The 17,317-nt window shown below is 43.9% G+C and overlaps 1 protein-coding gene across 1 annotated transcript in view; it reads right to left on the bottom strand.

Annotated features, from left to right (window-relative positions):
• The window catches only part of TAOK3 (TAO kinase 3), a 119,338-nt gene extending 104,413 nt beyond the window's left edge, over positions 1-14,925 (bottom strand). Inside the window, exon 1 of the mRNA XM_033135737.1 lies at positions 14,801-14,925. The gene's annotated coding sequence lies outside the window, so the exon portion shown is untranslated. The remainder of the gene's footprint in view (positions 1-14,800) is intronic.
• Between the last annotated feature and the right edge of the window lie 2,392 nt (positions 14,926-17,317).

The raw sequence follows: 17,317 nt of genomic DNA, 5'->3' as shown, positions 1-17,317 counted from the left end.
ACCAACTCAGTTAAAAATGTATCATGAAAATTATTCAAATAATCAAATAACTAAAACTTCAAAGAATAATAAAATCCAGAATCCTAGAAACAAGTAAGCAACACTGAATAAAACTGCAGCCTAAAGCTGTTTTCTAAACCATCCTGCCTCATCTTAATACACAAATGTAAACTAGCTAGCTAGCAAAAAAAAGTGTGCAGTATTTTGTGTACTTATTTGCAAGAGGGTAATTAATGATGTGACCAAGTTGACCTAATATCTAAGCTTATGAGAACAAAGAAGAATGCTTTCAGTGTTTTATTGAATGGCCTTTGAAACAAACATTCAGAGTTCTTCTGCAGCTCCTATTCATTTCAATGCAGCTGTAGGTAAAAACTTCCTGCTAGATGCGATTGCGCCGCATTATGGGTCAGTTTGAAAGCAACTACTCTATTACCAACTTAAGAATGGAAAGCAAAATATCAGTGGACCAGAAAAGAGGTTTAAAGATGCTCTCAAGGCAAATCTTTAAAAATGTAGTATAGGCACAGATAACTGGGAAACACTGGCTTGCAAGTGCTCCATTTGGAGAATAGCATTTTCCAAAGGTGTCGTGGACTTTGAAGAAGCACAAACTCAGGGTGAAAAGAAATGAGCTAAGAGGAAGGCACGTTTGGTAAACACTCACTGTGATCAACTCCTACCTGGAAACCTACGTCTCCACTGTAGAAGGAACTGTGGATACAGAAGTGACCTCCACAATCACCAACGGACTCACTGTTAAGACCGTTTTCATGGAAGACAATCTTACTTGGCTATGAGTGATCGCCAAAGGAGGAGGAGGAGGTAAAAGCTTCCCAGTACTGTATATGTGATTGTGCAGCATTACGGGTCAGTTCCATGCATCCCCCACTCTGCTTCCCACCAAAAAACCCACTACCTAAGTAAACCACCTCAAATTGCCTTTAGGTGGATCACCTCTGATAAATGAACAATCCATTCAGAATAGATGGAAATAAATTTTAGCCAAGAATGCAGGGCAATCAACTACTTACTTTTGGGGATCAAGGAACCTGCACATCAGGTTGTTCATGCACCAATCAAAAACTTGACTCAGAACAGTCCAGCCAAATACCATTCTCCTCTGATTGGAAGCTGTTTTCCAAGCGGCTATAACGTAGGGCCTGGCTATATACAATGGATTGTCTGGTATGTTTGGGGTGGTAGCTAGAAGCATGTAGATATGTTTGTCGGTCAGTTGGTTTACGGTATAAGGTGGTGCCTGTGTCCATCCTGTATTTTTATAGTAGTGTCCAGAGAATGTATTTCTTGCATAGAAGTGTGCATGCACACGAAAGTTCATACCAAGAACAAACTTAGATGGTCTCTAAGGTGCTACTGGAAGGAATCCCCCCCCCCCCAAGATTTAGACAGAGATGGGGAACCTGAGAAACTTCAGAAGCTGCTGGACTACAATTCCCATCATCTCTGAACAATGACCATGATGAGTATTGCAGTCCAACAACTTCGGGAGGGCCACAAGTTCTTCATCTCTGGCCTAAGAGATGTTTCCCCACGTAATTTTAATTGGAAGAGGTTGGATGCATACAAAACATGTGCTGTACCAGTGAGCCATGAAACAGTGTTTTAGGAACAGCATAAAATTCAAAACTAACTTTCAGTACATTGCAACCACACCTTTGCCAAATGAGAGCCATCGTTCATCTCCACATAAGCAGATTAAACATGTCAGAAGTACAAATAAATGGAAAAATATTCTCAGACTGCTTTGTGCCAGTTTTGCTGCTCTTTGTCTGATAAATGGCAGCAAATAGTCTAATAAAACTTTCTACTTAAACTCATTTAAGAATACAAGAAAATTTCTTTTTATTTATGGTTTGTTAATGGTGTTTCTAGGCTGGCCCATAACCACAGTTCTCTGGATGTCATACATGAAATATATTTTCCTATTATATAAAATCAAAACACAACTCCGTGTTGATTTTATTTTGCAACATAACCACACTCACTGGCCTACATTTCTGTATTTATTAAATTTCTATACTGCCCTTCATCTGAGGATCACAGGGCAGTTTACAATACAAAAACACAAAAAATATAACATAGTACTGTAACAAACAACATCAATAACCCCCCACCCACCCCCAATATATATTTATTGTATTATGTACAGAGAGCGCATCATGTCAGGATGATTCAGCACTGACTAACACTACTGTGAAACACTGCAAAACTAACAGCAACACCCCCACATAAAACCACCATAGAGACAGATAGAAATGTGTTGTTGTTGTTTTTAAAAAAATACAATTTCTCCAATCAGCTCAAGGCAGTGTACTTGGTTCTGCCCCCTCCACTTTATACTCATAGTCCTACAAGGTATTTGTCCCAAGGTCACACAGTATGTGACATGGTTGAGTGGAGAGTTGAACCAGGGCCCCCTCAGTCCAAGTCCAACAGTTCGGCATGTCAGCATGGTGTTTGCAGCTCTGCGAGACCGTGGCAACACTAGAAAGCAGGTATGTGAACCCTTGAGGTTAAACACATAAGGAAAATAGATCAGTGCGGCCTAGTGGTTACACGATGTTTCCGGTGCACTCTGGCACTCGTCACAGTGTCCCATTGCCCCAGAAGTGGTTTAGTCATGCTAGCCATATGACCTGGAAAGCTATCTGTGGACAAACGCTGGCTCCCTTGGCCTGAAAACTGAGATGAGCGCTGCACCCCATAGTCACATTTGACTGGACTTAACTTTCCAGGGGTCCTTTATCTTTACTTTTTACCTTAGTGGTTACATGTTTAAAATTGCAGAAACCTAGGTTTAAATAGAAGGGGAAGAAATGGAGGCAGTGAGATTTTACTTTCTTGGGCTCCATGATCACTGCAGATGGTGACAGCAGTCATGAAATTAAAAGACACCTGCTTCTTGGGAGGAAAGCAATGACAAACCTAGACAGCATCTTAAAAAGCAGAGATATCACCTTGCTGACAAGGGTTCATATAGTTAAAGCTATGGTTTTCCCAGTAGTAATGTATAGAAGTGAGAGCTGGACCATAAAGAAGACTGATCGCCAAAGAATTGATGCTTTTGAATTATGGTGCTGGAGGAGACTCTTGACAGTCCCATGGACTGCAAAAATATCAAACTTACCCATCATTAAAGAAATCAGCCCTGAGTGCTCACTGGAAGGACAGATCCTGAAGTTGAGGCTCCAGTACTTTGGCCACCTCATAAAAAGAGAAGACTCCCAAGAAAAGACCCTGATGTTGGGAAAGATGGAAGGCACAAGGAGAAGGGGACAACAGAGAATGAGATAGTTGGACAGTGTTCTCGAAGCAACTAGCATGTGTTTGGCCAAACTGTGGGAGGCAGTGAAAGATAGGCGTGCCTGGTGTGCTCTGGTCCATAGGGTCACGAAGAGTCTGAACAACAACAAAGGTTTAAATCTCCAGTCATGACTTTACGACTGAACAACAACAAAGGTTTAAATCTCCAGTCATGACTTTAGACCAGTTGCTCTTTCTTAGCTCGACTTATCTCAGTGTTGCTGTGTAGGTATTGTTGTTGTTGTTATCATCATCCATTAATGTTGTTAGTCGCTTTATCTTGTCCAAAGCAACTTTCAACCATCTTGTGTTGGAGGAGAAATATGCAGAGCATGTACTCTTTGGAGGGAGGGTATAATGAAAAGGACGACTTCTCCCTTTCCACTTTTGCCATACCCTGAATAATTTTACACCCCCCTATCATGACCACTTTGCTCACTTTCCCCCCTAAATTAAAGGGGGCCCAAAACTTACTAGTTGAACTGCTACAGATTTCCCTAAAGATTCATGGGAATTAAAGCTTAGGAAGGATGCTGAGAAATCTATTGAAGAGCCATATCCAGACCCCAGGCTGGTACTTGAACCAAAGCCCTTCCCAGTTAAAAGATCTGCAGCAGCTTTTCATGCAGATTGCTGTGATGAGTTCCTTTTAATGCACTGGGTTTTTATTTATTCATAACTTTATTTATTCATAATTATTCGGGAGTTAACAACCCAGTTTTCTGCTTCACACATCAGGCTGGGGCACTTGCTCACAAATAACTCACCTGCTGCTCTTTGTGGGTGTAGCTGAAGTTATCTTTCTATGGAAGATACCTTGAAATATTAAGACCAGCTATTACATCTAAAGATTCACTTCAAAACACACAGCATTGGAATCAGCCCTAAAGAGCAATTTGCAATAAACAATGTGTTTTCCAGCAGTAGTTAAAGGTTTCCCTTTATTTCCCTTTAGTGGTGCAAAATGTCCACCCACAAAAACCAATAGCAGAATGTTATGAGACAAGAAGGGATGAAAAGAGAGCATGGTCACTTGTTCCTGGAAAGAAAACTGGATGGTATGAACACATTCTAAAGGGCACAATATACAGCTGCAGGTTTTTAAATATTTTCTGGATTCTTTAAACTAGAGAGCATATCTTAAAACTAACAGGTTAAAAGGTAATTTGTACTAAGGTTGCCTTTTTCCAGTTTGAAAGCATTCCATTATGGTTCTGCCAAAAGTGTTTTGTAAGCTCTTCTACATTAAATCTGACATTTCCCTACCACTACAAGTTGAGTAATGAATTCTTCATACACACAGTGTGAGCTCACCCTGCTAGAGACAAGCGCATGAACACTGCACCCCTTTGCAAACCAGGAAGGCAGCCCAATCCCAAGAGTCAGTGGTAGAACTCCCACCCTGTCACAAAACCTTTTACTAAATGTTTTAGTACCACACTCATCCTTCTGTTAAGAAGCAATTTCCATAATAAAGAAGATTTCCACTTTGGTTACAAGAGAGCAACCAAACATCTTAAAAAACAGTTCTACCGGTAATCCTTATGTGTAAGCATGTAAATATGCTCGGGCACAGAGCATAAGAATGATGAACATTACAAGCATTTTTCCACTACTGTGTCTGAACTTGAGCCTCTTTTGGGTAATAAGGCAAGAGCAGGTGAAACAATTATTCCTGACCCCTATAAAAGCTTCTAGGTGAGGCTTGTTCTATGGCCTGATCTACAAGGGGACTCAGCTGCTGGGTTCTCTGGAATAAGATGGGAACTTTAGCCTTGCCCTTGCCCACTCCCTACTTGGCACAGACAAGCCTTTGCGAGTGACTTACTACTGACCAGATTCCCTCACCTCCTGTCTGACTATCAATGAAGCCATGAGCTGCAGCAAGCCTCTGTCCAGCCAACCTCTCCAAATTTAGGTGTGGGGGTGCTTCATGTATATCTATGTCGTTTTAGAATGGCAATGATGAACAGCTTTTTGGTAAGCAGAAATAACTCCATTTTGTTTAAGAAGCAACTGAGCCAGGAGCTACTAAGCAGCAGAGATGACAAGTTTTGGGTCAGCCAGGGGTGGAGTAAGCAGGAGCAAAACATAGCCATGCTCCACCCACCTTCTCAATGGCCCACTTCCACATACACACAGAGGAACTGTATAGCTCAGTTGGTAGACCACAAGACATAATCTCAAGGTTATGGGTTCAAGTTCCACGTTGGGCAAAAGAATCCTGTATTGCAGGGGGTTGGACTAGATGACCCTTGGGATCCCTTCCAACTCTACAATTTTATGATTCTATTAAGTCTCAGGGAATATCACCTGACCTGTTTGATTGGTGAATAGTCTAGAAATGCACAACATCAATCACTGTGAATGGTAAGGAGTATGAGGGCTCTGGTTTGATCAAGGCCTAGCTAAGGATCCAACACAAGTGTTTGTTTTCTTTTTAATCATGAGCTTAGAAGGTTTTTTAAACTCATCCCTACTTAGATTTCAGTCATATGCAACCAGCCTCTTGGACAGAAGCCACAAAAAGGCATTTTAAAAATCTGTGACTGTTGACCCACAGTGGCCGGCTTCCAACAATCATGGCTGATCATTCTGATCATACCATCAAGCAAGCAAAAGAATCTGGTGCTGTCAGTACTTATTGCTCATGAAGATTATTTCCTCTCTCCCTGCACCGCAAGTGTGCACAGAGTCTTCCCTCAAAAGATGGGCAATAAGGAGGTGGTAGAGAATAGCCTTTCATAATCATATTTTAATCCTAAAACTAAGATGAGACACTTCTATGACAAGTTCCTGTAATAAGATGAGACACTTATGACAACAAGATCCTGTAATACTGTTGAATATTTATGCAAACTACTGCTCCAACTGTGGAATTGACAGTATACAACCCCCAATTCAAAGAAGCAGCCACATGGTAGGGAATCGGGAGATGAGGTGGAGGCCTGACTCTAAGTTTGGGAATATTACATCTTCCTCTTTTTTAAAAAACAGCAATTAGGAGTACAAGGGTTAAAAAGCAAAGATACGAGGAGAGATGTGCAGTAAGCAGTCTACCCCATTGCTCACAGTAAGAATTACAACTGTTCTTAACCCTCCAGTGTTCTGGAAGCATTGGACACATTTGCATTTTCTAAAAGTTAATATTTTATTCAAATACCGGTAACACATATTGGACTACTAATGTGCATGTAAGTTTATCCTTTCTGGTAAATTAGTGCCAAAATTGCTTCCAATCAAAACAGTTCCCACTATGGGCCTGACTCAACCAGCTCTTCACCAACCTCCCTCCATAGGTTCTCAAGCAGCCAACAGCTATTTGCCTGTCACATGACTTCCATTTCCCTTCCTCTTCTACTCTCCCATCACAAGTCACTACCAGTTACACAAGTTCAGATACAGAAGCAACTAAAAGCCACCATGAACATCAGCTCACACAGATGCTTCCTTCTTTTTAAAAAAGGAAGAAACCTTTTATATTTTCTGAACTGAAATACAGTCCTTATCACTTACATAACTGAAAAGGGATAAACCAAAGAATTCACCTTCATGCTACCTAAATACTGTTCTATAACCACACACAGGAAGTGGTCTGTACACATAATAATTTTAAGGATTTTTATCTCATTTATGCAAACCCGTGCATAGCTTCTATCACTCTTCTTTCCCCATTATAAACAACTTCCTTCACACACACAAAAAGAGGCCTCTCAAGAAGGAAGGCATGAAAGTTAATTCAGCTCCAGCGTTCCAACACTAACCAATACCCTTCAGATTTCAATGCAATGGTAGCCACAGTTTTCAATACTGAAACATACAATAGGGTCTTGGTGCACTTAAATGACACATGGACAATTCAGGATCTTTAGGAGCTATTCAGATATGCCTAGATTTGGAGAGAAGTTACTGAATTCTGCCAACACAATAAACATTGTTTAGATTAAAAATATAGCATTTATCTAGTACATTTCAGGATTTATAAGACATGTGAAACCTTTCAAACTAAGAAGCACTTCAAGCCTACCAAAAGAAAATTAAATTAAACACAATTATTAAAAAGTACCTAAAAACACTGAACGTTAGTCTGCACACACTCAAAACATCAGAACAGCAGCATAAAATTAATCCAGTTATAACCACAAATGGCTAGGAGAAAAGGAAACTGGTTAGCAATGGGATGCCTGCAAGTGGAAGGTGCATCTCAGGATCAACAAATGAGAAGACCTTGCTGTGATATCCTCTGCGATCCTACTTTAGTAACAAAAAGCAAGGCTTCATTCAATGACATAAGACTGGGTTGTCCAATGAGCAGTCTGAGGGAAGCCCTTTTTTTGGTGGCCCTCAGCAACATTTGACACCCTCTCCCAGCCCTGGACCCTGCTAGAGCCTCACGCCACCTTCCTAAAGCCTGACGCCTTCTTTAGCCAGCTTTGGGAGGGCAGCACGAGAGCTGAGGGTGGGGGTGTCAAATTTTGGCCTTGCTCCTCCTGCCCCCAATGTGCAACACGGCAGTGTGAGGCCCACAGGTTCCATGTCAAAGTACTCTTGCGGCCCACTTGGTATGAAAAGTTGGGCCGTCATGACCTAAGAGCTCAGTGAGGAACATATATGCTAAAAAATAGGACAGGTCTCTTGAAAGAACTGCTCAGATAAAGCAGGCAGTATTATCATTCCTAAGAGGGAGATGAGCCTGAAAGACAAGAGTTTTCTTGTGGCTACCTAGTGACTAGCTCATAGGCAAGGTGAGCATGATTTGAGAAGAAAGAGACTTGGTAGTTCATACTCTCAGCTACCACAATGAGCCAGCTTTTATCTCTTTTTAAAGGAACAGGATAGTTGGTGTTTGTAATCTAGGACTTGTTAGAAACTGTAAGCTGTTGCAGTTGCGAGCATGTTGGAAAACTGTGCCCTACTGTGCCAGATTAAAAGTCTCTGTGCTGCTCATATGCTAGCTAAGAACAAATGATTATAAATCTATAGATGAAATGCTGGCCGTGCCACTGCTATGAAGAAACGAAGTGATGCAAAGGGTAACTGCATGGGTACATCTGCCTGCACATTTTCTTATCAAGCTTAGACATAATCAACCATACACATAACTGTAACTCAGCACTTTTGCATTATCAGTAGACTACCCATTTAAAGACCCTACACTATTTAAGAGTTGCTGCAAAGTAGGCAGTCATTTCATAAATGGGGAAACATAGGAAAGTTCTCCCCAATCACTGTTCTACCTTTTGCAGTTCATTACGAGATCCTGCAATCCAGTCTAGTTTGGGAAAATTGCACCCATTTGTCTGAGCCTAGGGCTTGCTGATCAGAAGGTCGGCAGTTCGAATTGCCATGATGGGGTGAGCTCCCGTTGCTCAGTCCCTGCTCCTGCCCACCTAGCAGTTCGAAAGCACGTCAAAAGTGCAAGTAGATAAATAGGTACCGCTCCGGCGGGAAGGTAAACAGTGTTTCCGTGCGCTGCTCTGGTTCGCCAGAAGCGGCATTGTCATGCTGGCCACATGACCTGGAAGCTGTACGGCGGCTCCCTCGGCCAGTAACACAAGATGAGCGCCGCAACCCCAGAGTTGGACACGACTGGACCTAATGGTCAGGGGTCCCTTTACCTTTTTTATTTCTTTTTAAATAGAAGGAAAGTTCAGCCACCACTACACAATCCAATATCAAACACCCATTCCCCTGCTATTTGGGGGCAGCACCCATGCAGCTAATTTATTAGAAGACTAAGTAAAAATGCATGGGTAATAATAGCACCTGCAATTTATAAGAACAATATATGGCAAACCAAAAGCTAAGGTGAAGCCCAATAAAAGTTCAATAGAATGACCAATTCACAGAACCCTGTACTTCCTTGGTCAGCATAACTATTGCTATACTTTGAGAAGTTCTTGAACAGTAACACTGGCTCTAACTACTGCTCACTTCCACTTGCAAGCCACAAGCAGAGAGCTCTTTGACCTATTCCTCCCCAATTCAATAACAAAACTTTGGCAGAGTTAATTTCTTAGTGCCCAATTGCTCTACTCACTTCCTTTTCATTGGATTTTGGCACAGGAGTGAGCAGCTGAAGTACAAAAGATACTCTGTCACCGACTGCATTCACATGTGAAAATAAGCCATAGTTAGTGGATGACTGTGTAAATGGTTCCCACTGTAGTCCTCCTGTAGCGCAACCAACTAATTATGACCCTGGCTTGCCATTAAATTCTAACGGGGGGGGGGGGATGGTTTGCTGCAAACAAACCACAGTGTGAAGCTGAAGTTTGTTCTTGGTTTTCCCATCATAGTCTGTTTTAGCAAAACAAGTCACAAGCCTTGGGATCACAGTTAGCTGTTCCCACTTGCAAGACAGAAAAGGAGAAATGTGGTAGCAATCTCTGCATTCCTGATACACCATTAACCATGGATTACTGAACAGCTGACACTTGGACTTAAGAAGCATTCTGCCTACATTTTATGTAGACACCTAAGGAACATGCATTTATTAATTGCCCTTACTTCAGAAGGGAGTCCAGGGCAATTTTCAGCAAAGGTAAAAACATAAGGCACAGGGGTTGTTGCCATTAGGAAAGAGGAGTTTGAAATGTTATTTGCTTGTGTAAACGGTGGCAGAAGTGGCCAAAGTGAGTAATGAAAGGGGGATTCTTACAAGCTATGCCAAGGAACAAATAGGAAGCCTCAGGAGGTCAGATTGCAACTACCCCAAGCTGTCATTTTTTATCCTCACTACTCTTTCATCAAGGCTTTGTCACAGAAATAGCTTGACAGAGCAAATATATATATATATATATATATATATATATATATATATATATATATATATACAGGAATCCCAGTTTTGCTGTCATCTACATGCAACCACATTCCTTCCACTGCAAATCATGGAAGACTAAACACAAGTTGTTACACAACCAATGCCTATGGATCACTAGCAAACTCTTCCAGGATCAAAAGAGAGGGGGGGAACCTAAGAAATAAATAGTTATACCCAAGACTAAGTGATCATAATACACAGCACCAAGAAAAGGAGGAAGTGCTAGTAACAAAGCAGGATGGCCGAAGAGCCATACACAGAATTATTTGAACAAAAATGTACACAGCTGAAATAGAGCCTCACTAATACAGACACAGGGAAATGACCACAGAGTTAGTTCTAGAATAATCAGCCTTCTTATGAAATGAAGCCGATATAGAAAAGTAAACACATGGGATTAAAGTCCTGATGCTTGAATTACTTGCCATACTTCTAATGCATCACAGAACAGGTACTTTGTAATAGAATACAGGCTACAAGGGATGGGAGTAGCATGTAAATAAACAAGCCCTACTTTCCTTCTGCAAGAGCATTTCTAGGTCTACGTTTAAAAAGATGAGCATGGTACTTAGTAAAGCTGCAATATAAATGGATTTAACTTCAACCCATTGGAAACTTGCTGCATTACCACTTTTACCTCCCGGCTAAAGTTAAGCTATGGCATGAAAACTGCTCTCATGTCCAAAGCTTTTAAAACAAACTGCACACCCATGGTTTACATCTCTCACTGACCACCACTAACTAACCCAGCCTTTGCTTTACTGCCAATACTTCCACTCCCTGTAGAGCACCAGTTCCCTGCAACTGAGCACAACTTCTTTCACTCCCTAACTCTCCACACACACAGTGTCACTGCTGCCCCTCCTTCATCCTTCTTATCCAAACTTCACAGTGTCATTCCACGCCCACAAGTATAAGTAGTTTACATCTTTACCTAATGTTATACTCCAAGTTAGCTATGTAACGTGGGTGTTTTGATGTTGACTACATATCCATTTGCTCTTGCAACCTTTGACAGCTGATTCATAGGTTCCAAGATGCCATCTAACACCAACATACCGTACCTTTAAACAGGCTTGTTGCAATGTTGCATACTCTCGTACAGCTTTCCACCTTTCCCCAAGCTGTTACTCCCGCTTGGCTGCTCCCTCACACTGCCCCCCAAATTATTTCCTCTCATATGCACCCCACACCGAGTTGCCACACTCACATTGTTGCTGCCACAGCTACATCTACCCTCAAACTATTTTTGGGCTCCCTTCACACCTGACACTACTCCACCCATCCTGGACTCCTCACATTTCGTTCCCTCATCTCAAGCTATTCAACACTCTTGGTTTCTTCACCCCTTCTTGCACTGGGGGTTGCCCCCTTAACCAACCCTTCTCTTTTGCACTGAGGACCCCTCATAATTGGCTGGCTCTCTGTTGAAGGAAGGCATACATATTGTTACCTCTCCTAAGTTGCCCTCCTCCTTTCTTTTGCTTTTTTTCAAGCAAGGTCCAAGCGCGCACACACACACACACACACACACACACACATACACACAGGTAGCTTCCATAACCTGCACCGATAGGAAACCTTTCCCCCCCTCTGCACCATACCCTCACTTCAAAAGGCCTTCATTTGATTTCTTGGCACCTGTCTCCCTACCTCTGCCTCTCCTCAACTCCTCCTTCCACCTCAAGCCACATCTGACACTGTTACCAGGGTTAAAGTACTGTAGAAGAAAGTCCCCACATCTACCTCTAGGGCAGGGTTTCCCAAACTTTTGTCTCCAGCTATTTTTGGATTACAATTCCCATCATTCCTGACCACTGGTCCTGCTATCTAGGGATGATGGGAGTTGGGTCTCCAGCTGTTTTTGGACTACAAGTTTGGGAAACCCTGCTCTAGGGACATAGGAAGCTGCCTTATGGAGTCTGGCAATCAGTCCACCTGCCTCAATAGTGTCCACACTGACTGACAGCAGCTCTCCAGGGCTTTGGGCAGAGACCCTTTCCCAGCCCAACCTGGAGATGCTGGGGCTTGAATCTGAAACCTTCTGCATGTGATGCATGTACTCTATCACTGAGCCACCCCTCATTCCCCTTCAGATTTCCCTTTCACCTGACATTACCTCTGTTCCTACAGCATAAAAGAGGACTTCTATCTGGCACACTCCCCTCCAAAATCTTTAACCCTCTTTCATCCCACCTGCAGTTCCATCTCACATACGTACCCATCCATTTTTCATTCCTTTCTGTCTCTCTTCTCTTCAACTTCCTTCCTCATCAGTGTACTTCCTTCAGACAGACTCCTCTTTGCATTGCGGTGGGGAATTCTTCACATCTACCTCCCTATCCTTAAGCTACTCCCCATATTCTTCCAACCTGCATCTCCTCTCAACCTTCCAACAGGTTCCTCTATCACCTGACTTTTTCTTACCCTACTGTATTGGGGGAAGATTTCCTTTCATTATTATTATTTTAATCATACTTATATTTCAAATTATTTCTCAGCCACCTTTCAAGTAGTCTTCCCAAGGACAGCTGACCTTAATTACCTTCTCTATGGCAGCTGCAAAATTGTGGAATTCCCTTCCCACAGAGGTGCATCTAGTTTCTTCACTATACAACTATCAATGTAGGCTGATGGCATACTTCTCTGTGCTGGCATATGACACCTGAGATGTGTGTTTTCAGGTCCCACTCTATTCCTGTGACTATACTCCGTTTTAACCATTTGAATTTTAAATTGTTGTAACCCACCCTGTCACCTGTTGGTGAAGGGCAGGTAACGAATTTAACAATAATGAGGAGGATGTTGTTGCTCCTCCAGACTCTTGCCTTCTCTTAGTATTCTCTCACCGCCAAACTTGTTTCCCCCACCATTATCTCTCTCCCAATCACACAATTCATCCTCTGTTCTCCCTCCCTCTCAAGTGACAAATTCCTTTTCAGCTGATGGCGTTCACATATGCTCCCTTCTTCCCTCTAACTACTCACACCACCACCTGGTGTCGCACCCCACTTATGACCCACACCAGTGGGGTTTTTTTCTGGGGGTACAAGGGTATTTAGCACCAGCACCTTTTTTCTAAAAGAAAAACACTGGTTAAAAGAGTGGTGCTTAATGTAACAACTTCATGGTGAATACTGGCACCTCTTTTTCTAGAAGAAAAGCACTGACCCCCAACCCATGTCTCTCGCTGCCTTCCTCCAACTTGCTCCTTTTGCATTCTCCCACTTGATCTCATCTCCTAACTCCCAATAGTGTGTGTCTGTCCCTCCTGCCTTTGCAGCCTTCCTCTCTCCAATGTCACCCTCCCCACTGGCCTGCTTTCCCCTCGAATTGCTCATAAATCCAGCAAAGTCCTGGGTTCCCACCTCACATACACCCTGCCATTTATTCTCTCTCCCTCGTGTGAGTTTCCCAACTTATTCTCCCACCAGTGTGTCCCCTGTGCCTCTCTCCTCCCTGCCTTCCCCATCCTAGCACCGGGCCATGCCCTCACATCATTTGTCCCTCTAACCCCCTCCCCCAAAGTCCTAGAGTCCCACCCTGCACATACCCTTCCCCATTTCTCCTCCTCAACTCCCCCAACAAATGTTCCCCTTATTCTCCCACTCCTCATGCACAACTTCCCCCAATTAAGACTCTGGCTATCAGCCTCCCCTTCCTTCCTGTCTTCTCACTTGCCTGTCTTCTTCCCTTCTGGCCCTCTTCCCCCTACCATTGCCCTCCGACCTTCCACACACCCCATACCAGGGGGGCCAACCTGAATAAAATATTGAGGGGGGGCAGGTAAGCCCTGCCCTGCATAATTGATCACAGGACATGGCACATGCACACCATTTGAATGGCAATGCCCATCAACTGGGGGGGGGGGAGCTCAAATATTTTAGCGGTGTGTGTGCGGGTGGGTGGGTGTAAAGCGACCTCAGCCTGTAGCAGTTGGCTCCTATGCAAAAAATCATCCTGGGGTCCCACCCCATATATCCTTTCCCTCCAGCTGCTCTCCAACCACCCTTTACAGGAGAAGCGGAATACTAATAATAATAATAATAATAATAATAATAATAATAATAATAATATATGGGGAGGGACCACAGTACTTTTTTGCGCCCGCTTTTTCCACCTGACACTTCTCTCCTTCCCCCCCCCCCATCTCCGTCGCTTCCCCCTCCCTCCACGTCGTTTCTCCACAGCTGCCTCCTTTCCCCCTCTCGAAGCGCTTCTTTTCTAAACTCCCCTCAGAGTCCGGTTCTCCGTTGCTGCTGCTGCTACTGCTGCCGCCGCTGCTTTCACTTCCACCCCCTCGGAAGACTTTCCTCCCTGATAATAGGGGGGGAAGGGGAGAGAAAGAGGTGCGGGGTTCCCCCTTCCCCCATTCTTCGGGGGGAGCGCTTCTCCTCCTCCCGCTCAGCTTCTTCTCCAAGCCCGACTCTCTTCCTCGCCCCCTCAGGCTTCCTCCCCGCCCGCTGCCACCGACGTCTGAGGGGAAATAAGCACCTCTCCCCGGTCAAGAGAGCCCGACTCCTCCGGACGGGGAAAAGTTCTTCGGCGCCCTCCGGCCCCGGCAACCCCTGCTGAGCCAACCCCAGCCTGAGCTGGTGAGGTGGGGGAGAGAAAAAGGGACGGGGCGACCGGCGCGCTTCAACCCACCTCGCTCGGCTCCTGCTACCGCCGCTGCCGTCACCGCTTCTCCGCCTGAGGTGCGGTTCCTGCTCCTCTCGTCAGGCGCGGCCAACCGCGTTCGATCGCCCGGCGCTCGGCTACTCAGGCTGGCCGACCTCGGGGTGAGCCTGGCCTCGTCGCCTTTGCTGTCGTCGGGCTAACGTCGTCGGCCGTCGGCTCGTTCGGCCTAACCTCCTCGTGGGGGCGGGGAAGGGGGCGGAGCAGAGCCGGCGGAGGGCCAATGAGGATCCGGAACGCACTTCCGCATTCCAGTAGAGGGGAATGGAGAGTTCTTTCCCGTGGGCAGGACAATAGCGGTTGGTTGCGTTTGAGAGGAGGCTCAAGATGGACTGGGAAGAATTGAACTGGTTTAGGATTTATTTATTATATACTGTGTGTGTGTGTGTGTATATCCATCCCACGTTTCCTCCAGGGAGCTAAAGGTACATGGTTCTTCCTACCTTATTTTATCCTCACAACAGCCCCTCGAGGTAGACTAGGGCGAGAGCTAGTGACTGGCCCAAGGTCACCCAGCGAGTTTCATGGCTGAGCGGGATTTGAAACCTGTCCTCACATGTTTTAACCCAACACTTTAACCACTACATCACTGGCTCTAATTAAATACTGGCACTGTAGGCTGCAAACCTCCTAGGACTTATGCAACACTTTTCACTACTCTTAAAAGTTCCCTGCAAGCTTGATGTGAGGTTTTCATCTTCCAATAAAATTATATAGATATAGGAAATAATATAAATAAATCCTGGGCCAGAAGAGGATAAACTGCATGTATTTTTATTTTTATTTTTTGTAACCAGTGTGTTAGCTCTTCAGTGTGACTTAACTCTAGCTTCCTGTCTGAGCATAATAAAAAATACTGTAATAAAAATTCCTTCCAGTAGCTATCTGAAGAAGTGTGCATGCACACCAAAGCTCATACCAATAACAAACTTAGTTGGTCTCTAAGGTGCTACTGGAAGGATTTTTTTTTATTTTTTATTTTGTTTCGACTACGGCAGACCAACACGGCTACCTACCTGTCTGAGCATAGCCACTCTGCTGAATACTACTACTACTACTACTACTTATCCCACCCATCTGTCTGGGTTTCCCTGCCCATTCTGGGTGGCTTCCAGCAAAATATAGAATGGGGTCCTGTGTTTGTACTAAAATATCAGTTTTGCAACAGTAGTATCTTGAAAATTCAGCTAAAATGTGTATATTTCTAAATGTGGAAGTATATATATCACACACACACACAAACATGTAGTCCAAGCAGCTTGTACGTTTTGTTTAAGAAACACTGGAAAAAAACACATTAAGAAGATATGAACTGGAAAGCCCCCTGGATTTCTTAAGACATAAGCTGTGTTATACTGAGTCAGATCATTGATCCGTCTCACTCCATATCGTCTTCTACACTGACTGGCAGAAGACAATATGGACAAATGAGTATAGGAGGGGAGTGTGCTCCTGTGCTTGGGTCCTGCTTGCAGGCTTGTTACAGGAATATGGCTGGCCACTGTGAGAACAGGGTGCTACACTAGACGGTAAAGGTAAAAAAAAAATGTAGTATAAACACTGGCAACTGGGAAACACTAGCCTGTGAGCGCTCCAGTTGGAGAACAGCCTTTACCAAAGGTGTCATGGGCTTTGAAGACACTTGAACTCAGGACGCAAGGTAGAAACGTGCTAAGAGGAAGGCACGCTTGACAAATCCACACTGATCAACTCTCACCCGGAAACCAATGTCCCTACTGTGGAAGAACATATGGATCCAGAATTGGCCTCCACAGTCACACACTCATTGTTAAAACCGTGTTTATGGAAGACAATCTTACTCGGCTACGAGTGATCACTGAAGAAGAAGAAGAAGAACACTAGATCAGCCATTGGCCTGATCCAACATGTTTTTATGTCCTGGGTGCAATCTCTAGCATCTTCAGGTAGGGCTGGGGAATGTCCCCTGTCTGCAACCCAGCAACCTGTTCTCACAGCGGTCAACAAGATGCCTGTAGGAAACCTGGAAGCAGGGTCCAAACACAAAAGCATGCTCCTCTCCTGTTATTTACAGAAATTGGCATTCAGAAGAATTCCTGCCACCGACTCTCAAACTAGAGCATAGCTGTCATGGCTAGTAGGCATTCAAATCCTGTTTTAAAGCTGTCCAAGTTAATGGTCATCACATCACTGCCTCCTGTGGAAGCAAGTTCCATCATTTAACTGAAGTACTTTATTGGTCTAGAATCTTCCAGCATTCAGCTTCATAAGATGTCCATGGATTCTAATGCTATGAGAGCCACTTTCTCCATGGCCTGGATAAGTTTATAAACTTGTATCATGTCCCAGCAGACCTTCTGCATGCAAAGCATATGCTCTGCATCAGAGGCTCTTAAGAAAAGAAGGAGCAAGAAATAACTTCTGCCTTTAGGATAGGCACACCTGTTCATCATGGTCTAAAAAGATGATGACAAATATGAAGTGGCCCTTCCAGTTACACCCTCCAAA

The sequence above is a fragment of the Lacerta agilis genome, chromosome 17 (assembly GCF_009819535.1).
Source record: "Lacerta agilis isolate rLacAgi1 chromosome 17, rLacAgi1.pri, whole genome shotgun sequence".
NCBI lineage: Eukaryota > Metazoa > Chordata > Lepidosauria > Squamata > Lacertidae > Lacerta > Lacerta agilis.
Note: the sequence above shows the minus strand (reverse complement) of the source record. Positions and strands in the feature narration are given on the sequence as shown.